Source organism: Pongo abelii, chromosome 6 (assembly GCF_028885655.2).
Source record: "Pongo abelii isolate AG06213 chromosome 6, NHGRI_mPonAbe1-v2.0_pri, whole genome shotgun sequence".
Classification (NCBI taxonomy): domain Eukaryota; kingdom Metazoa; phylum Chordata; class Mammalia; order Primates; family Hominidae; genus Pongo; species Pongo abelii.
In genome coordinates this window covers 10,593,256-10,609,810 of record NC_071991.2, presented here as the reverse complement: position 1 = coordinate 10,609,810, position 16,555 = coordinate 10,593,256, and positions in this window count along the sequence as shown.

Here is a 16,555-nt window from a genome sequence, read left to right as displayed (position 1 = left end):
GTAGTTCCGTAGTTGTGGGAGTTGTGAATGAGGTGGTGGTAGTGGGTGCCGGGGTGTATTCAGCTGTTGTGTGGAGTGTACTGGTGCTGGCTGGAGGTGACGAGATACTCTCTGTGTGAGTGGTCCCATCATTGCTGGCAGACATGGAAGGGGAAAATGAATATGTTTCTGGGAAGGTCGTCAGGAGGGAACTTGTCGGAGTGCTGTGTGTACTTGCAAAATTTGGTCTCACACTGGGAATGGTGGCAGAGGTCGTGCTGACAATGGATGAGGTTTCTGTATTCTGGATGCTGGGGGAAGATGGAATGTCACTTGCGGACATTGCTGAGGAACTGGAAACAGTGAATGTTGAGGTGAGGTCTGTTGCTGTAGTCAGGAAAACAGTAGAGCCCACTGAAGGCTGGGTGATAGTTGTCAGTGTGGTGGTAGGGATGTCTGCAATCAGAGAAGATGGGGTCATGGTTGTGGAAGTCACTATGGGACCTGTGGTAATGGGAACTGAGGAGATGGCAGTTGTGGATGTGCTGATGGTGGAGTGGATGGTTGAAGTGAAGGTGGGAGTATTATGAGAGGTGGTCTTATTAGTGGTTGTTACCAAGTTTCTGGTAGAAGTCGTGGATGTTCCTTTGGTTGTGAGAGAGGAAGTGGTGGCTGGGAGAGAAATCTCAGTGGACAATGTACCAGCTATACTTGTGGAGTAGATGGTTTCGGTGGTGGAGTCTGTGACAGTGCTAGTGGGAGAAGTAGAATAGGTTTTCTCAGACGTAGGTGTAGACGTGGTGATGGTAGTTGGGAGTATCGTCACCAAGGTAGATGGAGGTGTGGTGTTTGCAGTTTGACTGGTGATCACTTCTGCACTCGGGACAGGTATGGAAGATAAAATGCTACTGGTGAGTGATGATAACGTATTACTGGCTGTGGGCCGGGAGGCGGCAGTTGTCATAGAAGTCACTGTATTTCTGAGAGTGACTGAAGAAGTGATGGGTGTAGCAGAAATCACTGGTGTCATAAAAGATTCTGTGGACATGTCAGTTGTAGGAGTCAGTGGGGTGGTCTCAAGGAATGTGGCTGTAGAGCTGGTGAAGGTGGTCTGACCTGTGCCTGTAGTTGCCACAGTGGTTGAAGGTGGTTCCATGTTTGCAGATGTTGTGAATGAGTTGGTGGTAGTGGGTGCCGGGGTGTATTCAGCTGTTGTGTGGAGTGTACTGGTGCTGGCTGGAGCTGAGGAGGTGCTCTCTGTGTCAGTGGTCCAGTCACTGCTGGCAGACGTGGAAGGGGAAAATGAATATGTCACTGGACAGGTGGTCAGGATGTAACTTGTCAGGGTATTCTCTGTACTTGTGAAAGTCATTCTCTCAGTGGGACCAGTGGTAGTGGTTGTACTCACAAGTGTTGAGATTTCTTTATTCTGGATGCTGGGGGCAGATGGAGTGACACTTGTGGACATTGCTGAGGAACTGGAAACAGTGAATGTTGAGATGAGGTCTGTGAATGTTGAGGTGAGGTCTGTAGCTGTAGTCAGGAAACCAGTAGAACCCACAGAAGGCTGGGTGATATTTTTCAGTGTGGTGGTAGATATGTCTGTACTCACAGAAGATGGGGTCATGGTTGTGAATATCACCACGGTACCTGAGGAAGGGGGAAGTGAAGAGATGGTAGTTGTGGATATGTTGACGGTGGAGTAGATGGCTGAAGAAGTGAAGCTGGGAGTACTGTGGGAGGTGGTCTCAGTGGTGGTGTTTCCCAAGTTTGTGGAAGGAGTCATGGCTGTTTCTATGGTTGGGAGAGAGCAAGAGGTGAGTGGGAGAGTAGTGGCGGTGGACCATGTACCTGTCATACTTGTGGAATATGTGATTTCGGTCATGGAGTCTGTGACAGTGCCAGCAGGAGAAATAGGATAGGTGGTCTCAGATGTAGGTGTAGACCTGGTGATGGTAGTGGGGAGTGTGGTCACCAAGGTAGATGGTGGGGTGGTGGTTGTGGTATGACTGGTGATCACTTCTGTGTTCGGGGCAGGTGTGGAAGATAAAATGCTACTTGTGAGTGATGATAATGTATTAGTGGTTGTGGGCCGGGAGGCGGTAGTTGTCATAGAAGTCACTGTAGTCTTGGGAGTGATTGCAGAAATGATGGGGGTAGTAGAAGTCATTGCTGTTGTGAGAGGTTCTGTGGAGATGTCATTCGTACGAGTCAGTGTGGTGGTCTCAGGAGATGTGGCTGTAGAGCTGGCGAAGGGGGTCTGAGAATATCGGGGGTTCTTTGCTTGAATTCTTTGGTCATGAACTTCGAGGAGTATAAGTTCTGGTTTTAAATCTGCTGTAGGGACTATATTTGTGGAAGTCACTATGGTACCTGAGGTAGGGGGAAGTGAGGAGATGGCAGTTGTGGATGTGCTGACAGTGGAGTAGATGGCTGAAGAAGAGAAGCTCAGACTACTCTGGGAGGTGGTCTCAGTGGTGGTGGTTATCAATTTTGTGGTAGGAGTTGTAGGTGTTTCTGTGGTTCGCTGAGAGGAAGAAGTGGGTGGGAGAGTAGTGGCGGGGGGCAATGTACCTGTCAAAACTGTGGAGTAGGTGATTTCGGTTGTGGAGTCTGTGACAGTGCTGGTGGGAGAAGTAGGGTAGGTGGTCTCAGATGTAGGTGTAGACCTGGTGATGGTAGTGAGGAGTGTGGTCACCAAGGTAGATAGAGGGTTGGTGTCTGTGGTATGACTGGTGGCCATTTCTGTGCTTGGGACAGGTGTAGAAGATAAAATGTTACTCATGAGTGATGACAACGTATTAGGGGCTGTGGGCCGGGAGGTGGTCGTTGTCATAGAAGTCACTGTATTTGTGGGAGTGATTGAAGAAGTGATGGGGGAAGTTGAAGTCACTGCTGTTTTGAGAGTAGCAAATACTGGGGTTGGGGACATGGTTGTATGGACGCTTCCAGTGGGCAGGGGAGTCCTTTCTGTGGTTCTAGTTGTAGAGGAGATCGTAGTGTGGAAGGTTGTGTCTGTGGCTGACACAGAGGAGGAGGGTGTCGCTGTCACTATGGGAGTTTCCCTAGCAGTGGTGGTAGAGGGAGAAGATGTCATGGGTGACGTTCCTTTCTCAGTAGTGGTCATAGGGTAAGTCCTGGTGACGGTGGTCACTGGCTTCTGTGTCACGGGAGTGGGGGTGTAAGAGCTGGTGAAGGCCACCTGCGTCGTGGTCACACAGATGGAGGTGGGGTGGGAGATGGTGATTATAAAGCTCGTTGGATACACGCACTCAGTGGTGGCCGAATAGACCAACACGGTGGGTGGAGTGGTTTCGACCTTGAAGGCAAACTTGGACGTCGGGGTGGTTGAGGTGTTGGAACTGACTGGAGAGGTGAGCAATGTTTCAGAGATGAGTGTGTCATGGGGGGAAGTAGTGAGCGTCATAGGTGCATTTTCCCTGTGGCCGGGAGCAGGAGAGGCGAGCTGGGGGACACCGAGTGGCCACTCAGCCAGGTCTCTGGAGTGTGGAGAATTGCTGAGGGCAGCGCGGGTTGCTTCCGCCCTGGGGAAAGTCACATGAGAGGTGGATGTGGCCGTGGATAAAGTTCCTGCATTGGCAGCAGAGCAGAGGAATCCACTGGTAAATCCGTGTGTCATTTTGTCACAAGACTCAATTAAGCTACTCACTCACCCATTTTCCAGGCAGCATCACAGGGCAGGGCATACCGCAGCTCACTCCTGCATCAGAGGCAGCTTGGAGCTGGGCGCTTTAGGGTACTGGAACCCACTGCCTGTCTGCTCCCAGGGGAGCAGTGGGGCATGGGAGCCCCATCCCTCACCCGGCCTTGGCCTTGTCATGGCTGGTCCCCCTGTCCTTGGATAGCCGAGCTCAGCAGCCCCTTCCCTTCCCTTCCCTCCTCTGGACACATCCAGTCCCCTCCTCCTTCTGTCCCTTCCTCTCCTCCCCATGCTGCTGCCTGGAGTCCTCCCCTCCCCGCCCCCATTAACCTTCTGCTCCCACCTCCGCCTCTGCCCGAATTCTGCCGCTGTCTGGGCTGACTCCCGCTTTCAAAGAGAAAAAGAGAGAACCCAATCATGTCCTGGCAGGGGGCGCATCACAAAAACCAGGAGACAGAGAAAGCTGCACAAAGAGGGCCAGGCGCGGTGGCTCTCGCCTGTAATCCCAGCATTTTGGGAGCCCAAAGCAGGTGATCACTTGAGGTCAGCAGTTCGAGACCAGTCTGGCCAACATGGTGAAACCCCTTCTCTACTAAAAAAAAGGTACAAAAAATTAACCAGGCATGGTGGCGTGCGCCTGTAGCTGAGGCAGGAGAATCGCTTGAACCCAGGTGGCAGAGGCTACAGGGAGCCTAGGTTGCACCACTGCACTCCAGCCTGGGTGACAGAGCAAGACTCCATCTCAAAACAAACAAACAAACAACAAAAAAAACAACAAACAAACAAAACTGCACAGGGAACACCAAGGAGAAACAGAGGCTAAGCTCACACGCTAATGACTTCAAGGGGCATGGTGTGAGGACCACACGGAGAGGCGGAGAGACAGGATCGAGAAGGAAACTTTCAGAAGGAGCTACCTCAGCAGTCAGGCGTGATGAATTCTGGAGACCTTAAGGCTTAGCAGTGAGTGTTCATCACACAAATAGACATATCTTTCTATAACTATTCCATTTTGGCCACGGGATTCATTAGTTTACAAGCATGAACCCCCGCATGTGGATTTCAACCCATTTCACAGATGGTGAGACTTAGGATCAGAGATCCAGCTGTCGGTGGGTGGGGGGTGGGGGGGGTCACGGGCAAGGAAGACAGGCAGTCACAGCAGATGGGAAGTGGAAAATACCGGACCTGCTGCCCCTCACCTCAGGCACAGCCCATCTTGTGGCTGAGAACTGGGGTGCCACATCTCTGCCTAGCTCGCGGATGTCAGGGAAGTGGGGTAAGGGATTATGAGAATCCCCACTTGACTCCAGGATATGCCCCTGGAGGTGACTGAGAAGGGGACTCATGGGCCTCTGGGATTGGGGATCAGAAGCAGACACTGGAGAACAGCAACAAGGGAAGTATAGAGGAATTGTGGGGTGTTCCTGCAGGGTGGAAGACAGCAGCCTGGACCCCATGCCGGGTAGTCTCAGATGCACCTCTGGAAGTGAAGTGGACTTCAGGAGCTCCCTGCCCTGGCCCTGGTACCAACAGCTGTGCCCAGACACATGGGCCCTGGCCGGAGTAAGAGAGTGACAAGCAGAGCTGGGGAGGAGTCGCTGGGGGACAAAAGGCAGAGAGGCTGAAACCAGATGACGGAAACCAGGGGCAGAGGTCAGAGGGCTGTCAGGGAGGGAGAGGCCAGTTTGGAGGGGACACCGGGGCTGGGAGCATGAGGCAGGTGACAAGAAGGAGCCAAGGCAGGAAGGGCACTGCTCTGGGAAGACGTAACTTCCACCCTCCACCCTCCAGCTGCAGATACAGGTTGGGGCGCAGCCCCTGCAACCTGCTCAGAGCTTGGTGGAGAGTGGCAGTGGGGACCCAGCTCCCTTGCTCCTTCCCAACCTTGGTTTTCCCTGCACCAAACCCCTCCTCATCCCCCTGAGGCCATGCCTCCATTCTCCCTGCACCCAGAGCTGGGAGCAGCCCCTCCTCATCCCCTGGCCCCAGGCCTGAGAGCCACCTTCCCCTCCCCTCCCCTCCCCTGGAACATCACATCAGGAGCTTCTCTCCAGCCCCTTCCCACCTCTCCCTCTTACCTGTGGCCCCTGGGGAGGCCTTGAGCATCCAGAGGATGCTGAGGAGCCCCAACAGCTGCATGGGCCCAGCGGGCAGGGGACTGGGGCAGAGAGGGCTCCAGGGCCAGGACAGCGGCAGGGACCTGGACATGCACGCAGTGAAAGTGCTGATTATCTGTTATACTGAGCACAGCCTCACCTTTGCACCGCCCCACCTCACCCCATTTCCTCCCTTCTCCCTGCATCTGGACAGACGTCAGCGCTGTGGGAAGCAGGGACACGAGGGAAAAGGACAAATCCAGGAGGTGTCAGGCAGGGAGTTCCACTGGTGGCCCAGCCCCACAGCCTGCCTGGCCCACATGGAGCTGCCTGGAAGCTGCCCTTCCTCCCACACCCCCATGGAGTGTACCCTTGACCAAGGGCTTGGACTCTGGAGTCTGGGCCGACTCCTGCAGCCTCTCCTTAGTTTCAATTCCTTCTGCTGGGTACAACCTCACTCTCCTTCAAGCCTGCTCTTTCCCTTAGTCTTCCCCCACTCCAGCCTGCCCCTAACAGGACCCCACAGGCCAGACAAAACCACAGGAGTAATTAACACAGAACTCCATCTGAAGTCATTTTATTATCTGAAGAGTTGGGACTAGATCCCAGAAAAAGAAACACAGACAACCAAAGGAAACACTCAAAAATACTAGTCTGGGCCAGGAGTGGAGGGTCACGCCTGTAATCTCAGCACTTTGGGAGGCCGAGGCAGGTGGATCACTTGAGGTCAGGAGTTCGAGACCAGCCTGGGCAACATGGTGAAACCCCATTTCTACTAGAAATACAAAAATTAGCCTGGCATGGTGGCGGGTGCCTGTCATCCCAGCTACTTGGGAGGCTGAGGCAGGACAATCGCTTGAACCCAGGAGGTGGAGGTTGCAGTGAGCCAAGATCACACCACTGCATTTCAGCCTGAGCAACAGAGCAAGACTCCATCTCAAAAAAAAACAAAAACAAAAACAAAAAAAAACCTAATTTGGACCTAGCACATTATTTGACCTTCCTAGGTGGCAACGATTAGGAAGGTTGAGTCTATCCAGTTTGGGCAAAGGTGTGAAGAATAAATGTTCTTACCTAGCTGGTGGGTGTATAGGTGGGTTGGGTTGCTTTAAAAGGGTAATTTGAGGCCGGGCGCAGTGGCTCATGCCTGCAATCACTTTGGGAGGCCAAGGCGGGCAGACCACTTGAGGTTAGCAGTTTGAGACCAGCCTGGCCAAAATGGTGAAACCCTGTCTCTACTAAAAATACAAAAATTAGCCAGCCTTGGTGGCACGCATCTGTAATCCCAGCTACTCGGGAGGCTAAAGCAGGAGAATTGATTTTAGAGACAGAGTCTCACTCTGTCGTCCAGGCTGGAGTGCAGTGATGCGATCTCGGCTCACTGCAAGCTCTGTCCTGGTTCAAATGATTCTCCTGCCTCAGCCTCCCGAGTAGCTGGGATTACAGGTGTGTGCCGTCATGCTTAGCAATTTTTTTTTTTAATTTTTATTTTTAGTAGAGACCAGGTTTTGCCATGTTGGCTAGGCTGGTCTCGAAATCCTGGCCTCAATGATCCACCCGCCTCGGCCTCCCAAAGTGCTGGGATGACAGGTGTGAGCCACCGCACCTGGCCCAGCATCTGCAGCTTGATTTCCTTCCCGCTCTCTGCTGGGTACCCTCTTCTGGGTACTCCAGTGCACACTGAGAACTGGTGAGGTTTTGGAGAAGCAGACAGTAGAGTGAGGGAAGACTACCCTGAGAAGGCAGAAAAATCATTTCCACTGCTCTCCAGGGGAGCTAAGGTGCAGGAATGCCCTGAAAGATGAGGGGGCAGTGCTGGATTGAGCGTGATGTTTGCTGGGGAGAGAGTGATGATGCTGGTGCATTTGTAGGTGACAAGAGCAGTACGACCAAGCTGAGATGTTTGTTTGTTTATTTATTTATTTATTTATTTGAGACAGAGTCTTGCGCTGTCACCCAAGCTGGAGTGCCGTGGTGTGATCACAGCTCACTGCAGCCTCCACCTCCCAGGTTGCAGCAATTCTCCTGCCTCAGCCTCCCAAATAGCTGGAATTACAGGTACATGCCACCATGCCCAGCTAATTTTTGTATTTTTCGTAGAGACGGGGTTTCACCATGTTGCCCAGGCTGGTCTCAAACTCCTGACCTCAGGTGATCCACCTCTCTTGGCCTCCCAAAGTGCTGGGATTGCAGGCATGAGCCAACGCATCCGGCCCCATAAGCTTGAGATGTTTAGACATCAGAAGAACCTCTGTGGGCTGAGTAGGCCTGGAAATGCCTCTGTAGGGCTGACCAGCATCAGAGAGGCCATTGAGAGGCACCCAAAGCCATCCTGGGAGGAGGACATGAAGGCCCAGCTGGGAACCCGACTCCCCTGGAAATGGGGGCTCTTGATGGTTGGCTAAGGGGCACTGAGATGGATGGTCCAGGAGGCTGTGTTGACTGGGAGGAGAGGAGCCTCTTTTTGCTGGATGACGAGGGTTTCCAGTTGAGTGTGTGGAGTTTGGGGTGACGGTGAGGCTTCAGGGTGGAGCTGTCCTGGAGGCCTCGGGTCTCAGGGGAGGACTTCTGGGATGGGTCCACTGCCATTGCCCCAGCCCCTGCTGTGGGCCACGGTGTGAAAATGTGGGTGTTCACCATGCACTAAATCAGCCAGCACCTTGGTCTTGAACTTTGCAGCCTTCAGAGCTGTGAGAAATAAATCTCTATTTTTTTTTTTTTTTAGATGGAAGTCTTGCTTTGTTGCCCAGGCTTGCCTCAAACTCCTGGACTTAAGCTATCCTCCCACTTCAACCACCCAAAGTGCTGGGATTACAGGTATGACGCACTGTGGCCAGCCAATTTCTATTATTTAATGCATTCAGTCTGTGGTATCTGCTATGGTAGCCCAAGCTGACTAAGACAGGCTGCCTTCATGATTTTCTCTTCAACAGCTGGGTGCAGTGGTTCATGCCTGTAATCCCAGTACTTTGGGAGGCCCCAACCTGGGCAATGTAGTGAGACCCCATCTCAAAAAAAAAAAAAAACAATTAGGATGGGTGTGATGGCTCATGCCTGTAATCCCGGCACTTTGGGAGGCCGAGGCAGGAGGATCCCTTGAGCCCAGGAGTTCGAGACCAGCTTGGGCAACACAGGGAGACCTGGTCTCTTAAAAAAAAATTAGCTCGTCAGAGTGGTGCATGCTTATAGTCTTAGCTACTTGGGAGGCTGAGGGAAGAGGATCTCTTGAGTCCAGGAATTAGAGACTGCAGTGAGCTGTGATTGCACCATTGCACCCCAGCCTGGGTGACAGAGTGAGGCCCTGTCTCAAAACATTTTTTTTCTCTCTTTATCTTTGATTTTCAGCAATTTGACTATAATGTCTGTAGTTTGTGGTCCTTGTTTTATTTTGGGGAAATTCTTAGTGATTATTGTCTTCAAATATTTCTCCTGCCCCGTTCTCTCTCTCTTCTCCTTCTGAGACTCCAATGAGACATATGTTAGGACACTCCATATAGAACTATAGCTCTTGGGTGCTCTGCTCTGCACAAATCCCCACCACCCCTTTCTGGGTTTCAGTTTGAGTAATTTTTATTGATGTATCTTCAGTCAATTGAGTGAAGATAAAAACTGACTTATCTTCATAATTCTTTCCTCTACTGTGCCTTATCTACTGAACATCCTGTTGAAAAGAAGTCTTGGCCAGGTGCAATGGCTTACACCTGTAATCCCAGCACTTTGGGAGGCTGAGGTGGGAGGATAGCTTGAGCTCAGGAGTTTGAGGCCAGCCTGGGCAACATACTGAGACCCCGTCTCTACAAAAAATATCAGAAAAAAATTAGCTGGGTGTGGTGGTGTGCACCTGTAGTCCCAGCTACTTGAGAAGCTGAGATAGGAGGAATGCTTGAGCCCAGGAGGTCAAGACTGCAGTGAGCTGTGATTGTGCCACTGCATTCCAGCCTGGGCAACAAAGAGAGACTTTGTCTCAAATAATAATAATAATTTTAAAAAATTAGAAAAGAATCTTTATCTCTGATATTACGGTTTTTATTTCTACCATCTTCCTTTGAAAGAGGCCTCTTGAGAGGCACCGAGAGCCACCCTGGACTAGGAGATGGACAGTCCAGGACGCTGTATTGACCGGGAGGACAGGAGCCTCTCTTTGGTGGAAGACAAGGGTCTCCAGTTGGGCCTGTTGAGTGTGGAATGACCGTGGGGTTTCTGGGAGGAGCTGTCCTGGAGTCCTGTGGCTCCCGGATGAGGGACACAGTCTAGAACTCTACCTTCTCCAAGTGCTGCAGAGGGCACAAAGGCCAGAAAATGCCGGAAAAATGCCCGGGACCCACTTGGGGACTGGAACCGGTATCCTGTTTTGTGTACATGAAGTTGCACAGTGTTCCTAGTAAGCGTCGGGGAGGGGATGGGCTAGCGGACAGGGACAAAGTGTCTGCCCTGGAGGGGCGGGGCCAGGGGTCTGAAGGGGTCAGCACTCTTTAGCTTAGAAAGGTGAAACTGGGGGTGGAAATGGTTAACATCTATAAAATTGGGAAGAGAGTGGTGGAGGTGAGAACACATTTGTTCACAATAGACAAAGGGGCAACCTTTGAAACTCAAGTGATGTAAAAATTGAAGCAATTACAAGGAGTGCTGTTTTATACAGAGAGTAATAAACTTATGCATTCAGCAAACACCAAAGGCTGGCTCTGCTTGAGCAGGTGCTCTGGATGAGGCAGGGTGAATAAACAGTTTATAGTAGAGTTAATGAGATGGGATTGGGGCAGAAACGGCCACAGCCCAATCTGCTGCTGGAGCTACGAGAGGGGGCCTCCGGGGCCCTTCCACCTGGGCTGATGAGGGTGCAGGGAGAGGCAGCGTTTGAGTTTGGTGGCGGTTGAGTCGTACAGGAAGGAAGTATTACATTAACAGATGCTCAAAGGCCTTAGACAAATTCAGAACGGCATTGTCTGAACTTCCACGGAGCTAGGGAGAGAATTGGGATATTGGTAATCAGATTCCCTCGGGAAGATCAAATCTTGGGGTGGTAGTGGGATGAGCTGGGGTCACCCATAGCTCACTGGGGTGTGGGAAGGCCCAGAGACCCCCACACCGCAGTTGGAGAAGTCAACAGAGACCCGATAGTCTGGGTATCATATTAATATTAAAAATGGGCCAGGCATGGTGGTTCATTCATGCTTATAATCCCAGCACTTTGGGAGACCGAGGTGGGAGGGTCACTTAAGGGCGGGAGTTTGAGACTAGCCTGGGCAAAAATATTTTATTTTTTAATAAAAAATTTTTTAACAATTAGGATCAGGCACGGTGGCTCACGCCTGTAATCCCAGCAGTTTGGGAGGCCAAGGTGGGCAGAAAACAAGATCAGGAGTTCAAGACCAGCCTGGCCTACATGGTGAAATCCCCTCTCTACTAAAATTACAAAAATTAGCTGGGCGTAGTGGCAGGTGCCTGTCATCCCCACTACTTGGGAGGCTGAGGCAGAAGGATTGCTTGACCCCAGGAGGTGGAGGTTGCAGTGAGCTGAGATCCCGCCACTGCACTCCAGCCTGCTGAGCAAAAGAGTAATACTCTGCCTCAAAAAAAAAAAAAAAAAAAAAAAAAAAAAAAGCTACAGATGCTCCCCAAGGACCCAGAATCCATTCCCGGAGCAGGGGATGGTTTTCAGAGAACTGGGGTGTGCTAGAGGAGGAGAGGCACAGGTGCAGAAAACTGGGGTCCTCTAGAGGAGGAGAGGCACGGGTGCAGAAAACTGGGGTCCTCTAGAGGAGGAGAGGTGCAGGTGCAGAAAACTGGGGTCCTCTAGAGGAGGAGAGGTGCAGGTGCAGAAAACTGGGGTCCTCTAGAGGAGGAGAGGTGCAGGTGCAGAAAACTGGGGTCCTCTAGAGGAGGAGAGGCACGGGTGCAGAGAACTGGGGTCCGCTAGAGAGGAGAGGCACGGGTGCAGAGAACTAGGGTCCGCTAGAGGAGGAGAGGCGCAGGTACAGAGTACTGGGGTCGCCTAGAGGAGGAGAGGCGCAGGTGCAGAGAACTGGGGTCCTCTAGAGGGGGAGATGCGCGGGTGCAGAGAACTGGGGTCCTCTAGGGGAGTAGAGGCGCGGGTGCAGAGCACTGGGGTCCTCTAGAGGGGGAAGGGCACGGGTGCAGAGAACTGGAGTCCTCTAGGGGAGGAGAGGCATGGGTGCAGAGCACTGGGGTCCTCTAGGGGAGGAGAGGCGCAGGTGAGGAGAACTGGGGTCCTCTAGGGGAGGAGAGGTGCGGGTACAGAGAACTGGGGTCCTCTAGAGGGGAAGGGGAGGCGCGGGTTCAGAGCACTGGGGTCCTCTAGGGGAGGAGAGGCGCAGGTGCATAGAACTGGGGTCCTCTGGGGGGGAGGGGCGTGGGTGCAGAGCACTGGGGTCCTCTAGGGGGGGAGGGGCGTGGGTGCAGAGCACTGGGGTCCTCTGGGGGGGAGGGGCGTGGGTGCAGAGCACTGGGGTCCTCTAGGGGAGGAGAGGTGCGGGTGCAGAGCACTGGGGTCCTCTAGAGGGGGAGGGGCGTGGGGCACAAATCCCCTGTCAAGTGGTGGCCGTGTTCATTATTTGCTGTGTTGCCCTAGACAAGTCACTCATCCTCTCTGAGCCTCCATATCCTCATCTGCCCTGACTTCCTTACACAGTCCGCCTGGTGACAATCATATGAGCTACCTGCTGGGAAATGGCTTTGTGAACAGCAGAGCCCTCTGCAAGAGGAGGGCAGGGGGTCTCTGGATCTAATCAGATCTTCCAGAGCCCTCCGGAGTGGCCCTACTTGCCTGGCCTCACTCCCTCCTGCTCTCTGCACTGGCCATAGATAGATGTTTTTCTGACCATTTTGCACACGAAGGGATTCACCTGTGTTATCTTTGCCACACAATTATAAGCACCTGAGGGACGGGGGCTTTTGGTTGCTTGGGGGCCGTCTCTAACACTCGGCTGGGTACACAGAGGCAATGCCACCTGCTGACTTCTGGGGCCTTCATCATCGCTGTCATCACCTCCATCACCCTCTCTTTGAATAATCTGACTACAGAGATCCGCTGGGCCAGGCCTTGGGAGCAGGGATGGGGAGGACCCCTCCTAAAGACCCATCCAGGCCCACGGCTTCCCACTCCTGTATATGAACTTAAAGGGAATCTATGTGTTATTAACAAACTCTTGTAATGTCCCCAAATCCACAGAGTTCATCACTCCAGCCCTTGAAACTCTCCCTTCAGCTCCTCCCTACCTGTACCTCTCTCCCAACATGTCCGGGTGGGGTAAAGGAGGTCTCATCTGTCAAGGCTTGGCTGGCAGAGGCAGCCTCAGAGGGCCTGAGTCCCTGGCTGGGAGGATGGTGGAACTTCCCTGGTGGGCTTTACCTCGAAGGTGTCCTGCAGGGCTCCAGAGACCCCCACCCCAGCTCCCCTGCCCCCTCACCACCCCTTCTGCCCACCCCACAGCCTTCAACCCAAGGTCTCCCTCTCTCGCCTCTCCTCACCCCTGTCCACCCCTGCCAGAAAGGAATCAGAAAGTCTGTTCTGTATGAGGGAAATCAGCGGGTCAGAGTCATCTTTCAGACACAGCCACGACCAGGCTGAGCAAGGATCCCCGAGCCTCTGTCTCTTCCCACAGCCCCTCAGCCATTTTTTTTTAAGAGAGTGTTTTACTCTTGTCCTGAGACTGGAGTGCACTGGTGCCATCTTGCCTCACTGCAACCTCCCCTTCCCATGTTCTAGTGATTCTCCTGCCTCAGCTTCCCGAGTAGCTGGGATTACAGGGGCGCCACACTATGCCCAGCTAATTTTTGTATTTTTAGTAGAAACGGGGTTTCACCATGTTGGCCAGGCTGGTCTCAAACTCCCAACCTCAGGTGATCCACCCGCCTCGGCCTCCCAAAGTGCTGGGATTACAGGCGTGAGCCACCACACCCAGCCCCATCAGCCATTTCTAACTAGTGAGGATTCCCCGGGTGCACCTGAGGCTCCCCCAAGTCAAGAGACAATACTGTCACACACCCCTCTGGACTCCCTCTCTCCCGACCAGGGCTGGCAGCATGTGCAATGCCTCATGAGGTTTGGAAAGACCCATCCCTCCAGCAGATAAAGCCCCCAGGATGAGGGCAGGCAGAGACCACTGTCTATGTGACAAAAGCCCCCTCGTCATCCTGGGGGGAGCCTGGAGAGCAGAAGCTGTGGATTTCAGCCGCCCCTCGGCTAGGGGCTGTGTGCAGACCATCCCCTGCACAACCACAGGCACCCACAGGTCTCCACAGTGACCCCTTCAGCACCCCCAAGGCAAGATGAGGTCACAGCACGGGCCTCCAGCCCTGTGGCAGCCCCTTGCCGTGCAAAGGGGAGGAGGCCACCTGCAGCCCTGCTGCCTGAGGCAGGGGCGTGTACCATGACCACCCGGGAGCACTGGACCCAGAGCATCAGCCCAGGAGCACTCACCTGCTGTCGGTGTAGCAGTAACTGATGCGCAGAGCCGGAGAGCCAGCGTCAGAATCCAGATCACCAGCATCTCCTGGGGAACGGGCCCCTGGCTGCCCGTCTTCCCTCGTCAGGAGGGACCAAGAAATGAAAGCCTCCCAGGAAGGGATCAGCTATAAAAAGGACCCCAGAGAACTTTGCATTGAAGAAGAGCAGTGCCTGTCCCAGGGTATAGGTGAGGTGATGGCGTGGAGCAGGTAGCGCGTGGTGACCACGGGGAGTTAAACGAAGGGCAGCCTGTCCACCCTCCTCCCTTATAAGTCCTGGAGCAGTGACCGCCCTGAGCCAGGGTCCCTCTCTTTCAGCGGAAGTCAGAGCCACTGGGGGTGGGGCAGCGCAGGAGGGAGGGACGGAGGCTAGAGGTGTGAGCACACCACTGGTGACAAGAGGTGGAGGCCAAGAAGCGCCGGGGAGCGGGTGACCACAGAGGGAGAAGTTCAGAACCATGGAAGGGGCAGCTGGCAACAGGCCAGACCAAGTGAAGGACCCTCCACTCCCACCCCCGAGAAGCCCCTCTCTCTTCCAGCCATCCCTCCCTATCCCCCACCTCAACATGGTCCTTGCCAAATGTCCAGGGCTTTCCCTGGGGTCCCCAGTTTCCAGCCCTTCCCCTGGGCGGGGTGCCCACTCACACCTGTGACTTTATGGTCCTGGTCCCCACCCCTGGCCAGACACAGAGGTGACGAAAGGCCATGGCCCATCCCGGCCCAGGGCAAGCATCAAAGGGGCCTCTCGCAAGCCGGCACCCAAAGACCCAAGGGGACACGTTATTTCTGATCACTCTCGACTCCTCAGGCAGGCCTGACTGCCCGCAACAGCAGGAACAGAAGTGTTTGCTATCAGGGTTTGGGGGCCTTGTGGGGGATCAAGATCTTTGGGGAGGCTCAGCTTTACCCATCCTTGCAAAAGGTGGCTGGAACAGGCAGCCCTAGCCCCTGAGCCATCCAACTCCCTGACCCAACACCAGGGGTCTAATTGCTCCCTGAGACCCCAGTGTCAAGGTCAGGGCAGTGGTGGGGGCGGGTAGAGCACAGATGACAAAGCCCAAGGGGCCCCTGCCCAGAGTCACTCCCCAACAAAATGTGACCCCCCAACCTCTGTGTTTTCTATGAGGAACGTCATGGCCCCCAAGGGCTGCCCACAGACCCCCTCCTTCCTCCCTGGGAGACACGGGTGCTCCCAGGATCCTCCTACAGCGCCGCCTCTGGAAATCCCTGTTCTCCAATCAAACAGAGACCACGGGGGGTGGGGGGGGTGAAAAGGAGACAGACAGAGAGCTGCTGCTTTTTACAATAAACTCTATATTGTGCACATGGAGACCTGGAGATGTACCGACTTCCTGTCCCCGAAGCCGATCTTCCCCGCCAAGGAGACTGAGGATTTCAAGGGCTCAGAGTTACCACAGGAATCCAGGTGACACCAGGCAGAGAGGGGGGAGGAGGGGAATCGGAGGGGATGGGTTTAAAAGGCAGTGGTGAGGCGAGAAGGGAGGAGGATCGAAGGGAATGAGGAGGAGGGAGACTGAGGGGGCTGCCTTTCCTTGGGGACTGGGGAACTCATGCCCTGCCCCCACCCACGGGGCTCCAGGGGTGGAGAATAAAGAACTGGGCAGCAGGGTGATGGGGGGAACAGCAGTTGGGGTATTTAGGTCAGAGGGAGTCGGGGCAGAACCGATGAATGGACAGGCTCAGAAGGGGAGAGGATACAAGGAATGAGAGCAAGAGAAACAGGGAATTGGGCAACGGGGTGATGGGGGGAACAGCAGCTGGGGTATCCTAAGACACAGAGGCTATCTATACCTTGCTAGGGACCAGGATGTGAGGAGAGGAGGGAGGATTTAGGGCTGGGGGACTGGGGGGCAGGATGGATGAAGGAACGGGGTCAGAAGGGGAGGACGTCTAAGGAATGAGAGCAAGAGATGCAGCAGGGACTTAGATCAGGAGAGGGCAGGAGATGGGATGGGGCTGCAGGCTGCGTCCAGTTCAAAGTAAGAAACAGGCAGTAGGGAATTGAGAGAAAATAGGAACCAGGGCCAGAGACCAGGCGAAGGACATGAGGATTGGAGGATCCGAGAGAGGCAATGGCAACACGAGGGCTGAGACGGGAGGGCAGCGTAGGACCGAGAATTGACCAAGTCTATGTGGTTTTCACAACAACGGCGTGAGATATCATACAGGAATGTTGTACCCGTTTTGCAGGTGAGGAAACTGAGGCTCGTTACTGACTTGCCCAAGGTTCCACACTGGAAGAGCCTGCACGTGAACTGCATCTCCAGGTGGGTTTCAGCCAAGTTGGAAAGAGAAGGTTGGGATTTGGGGGAACAGTCTCAATTTGCCC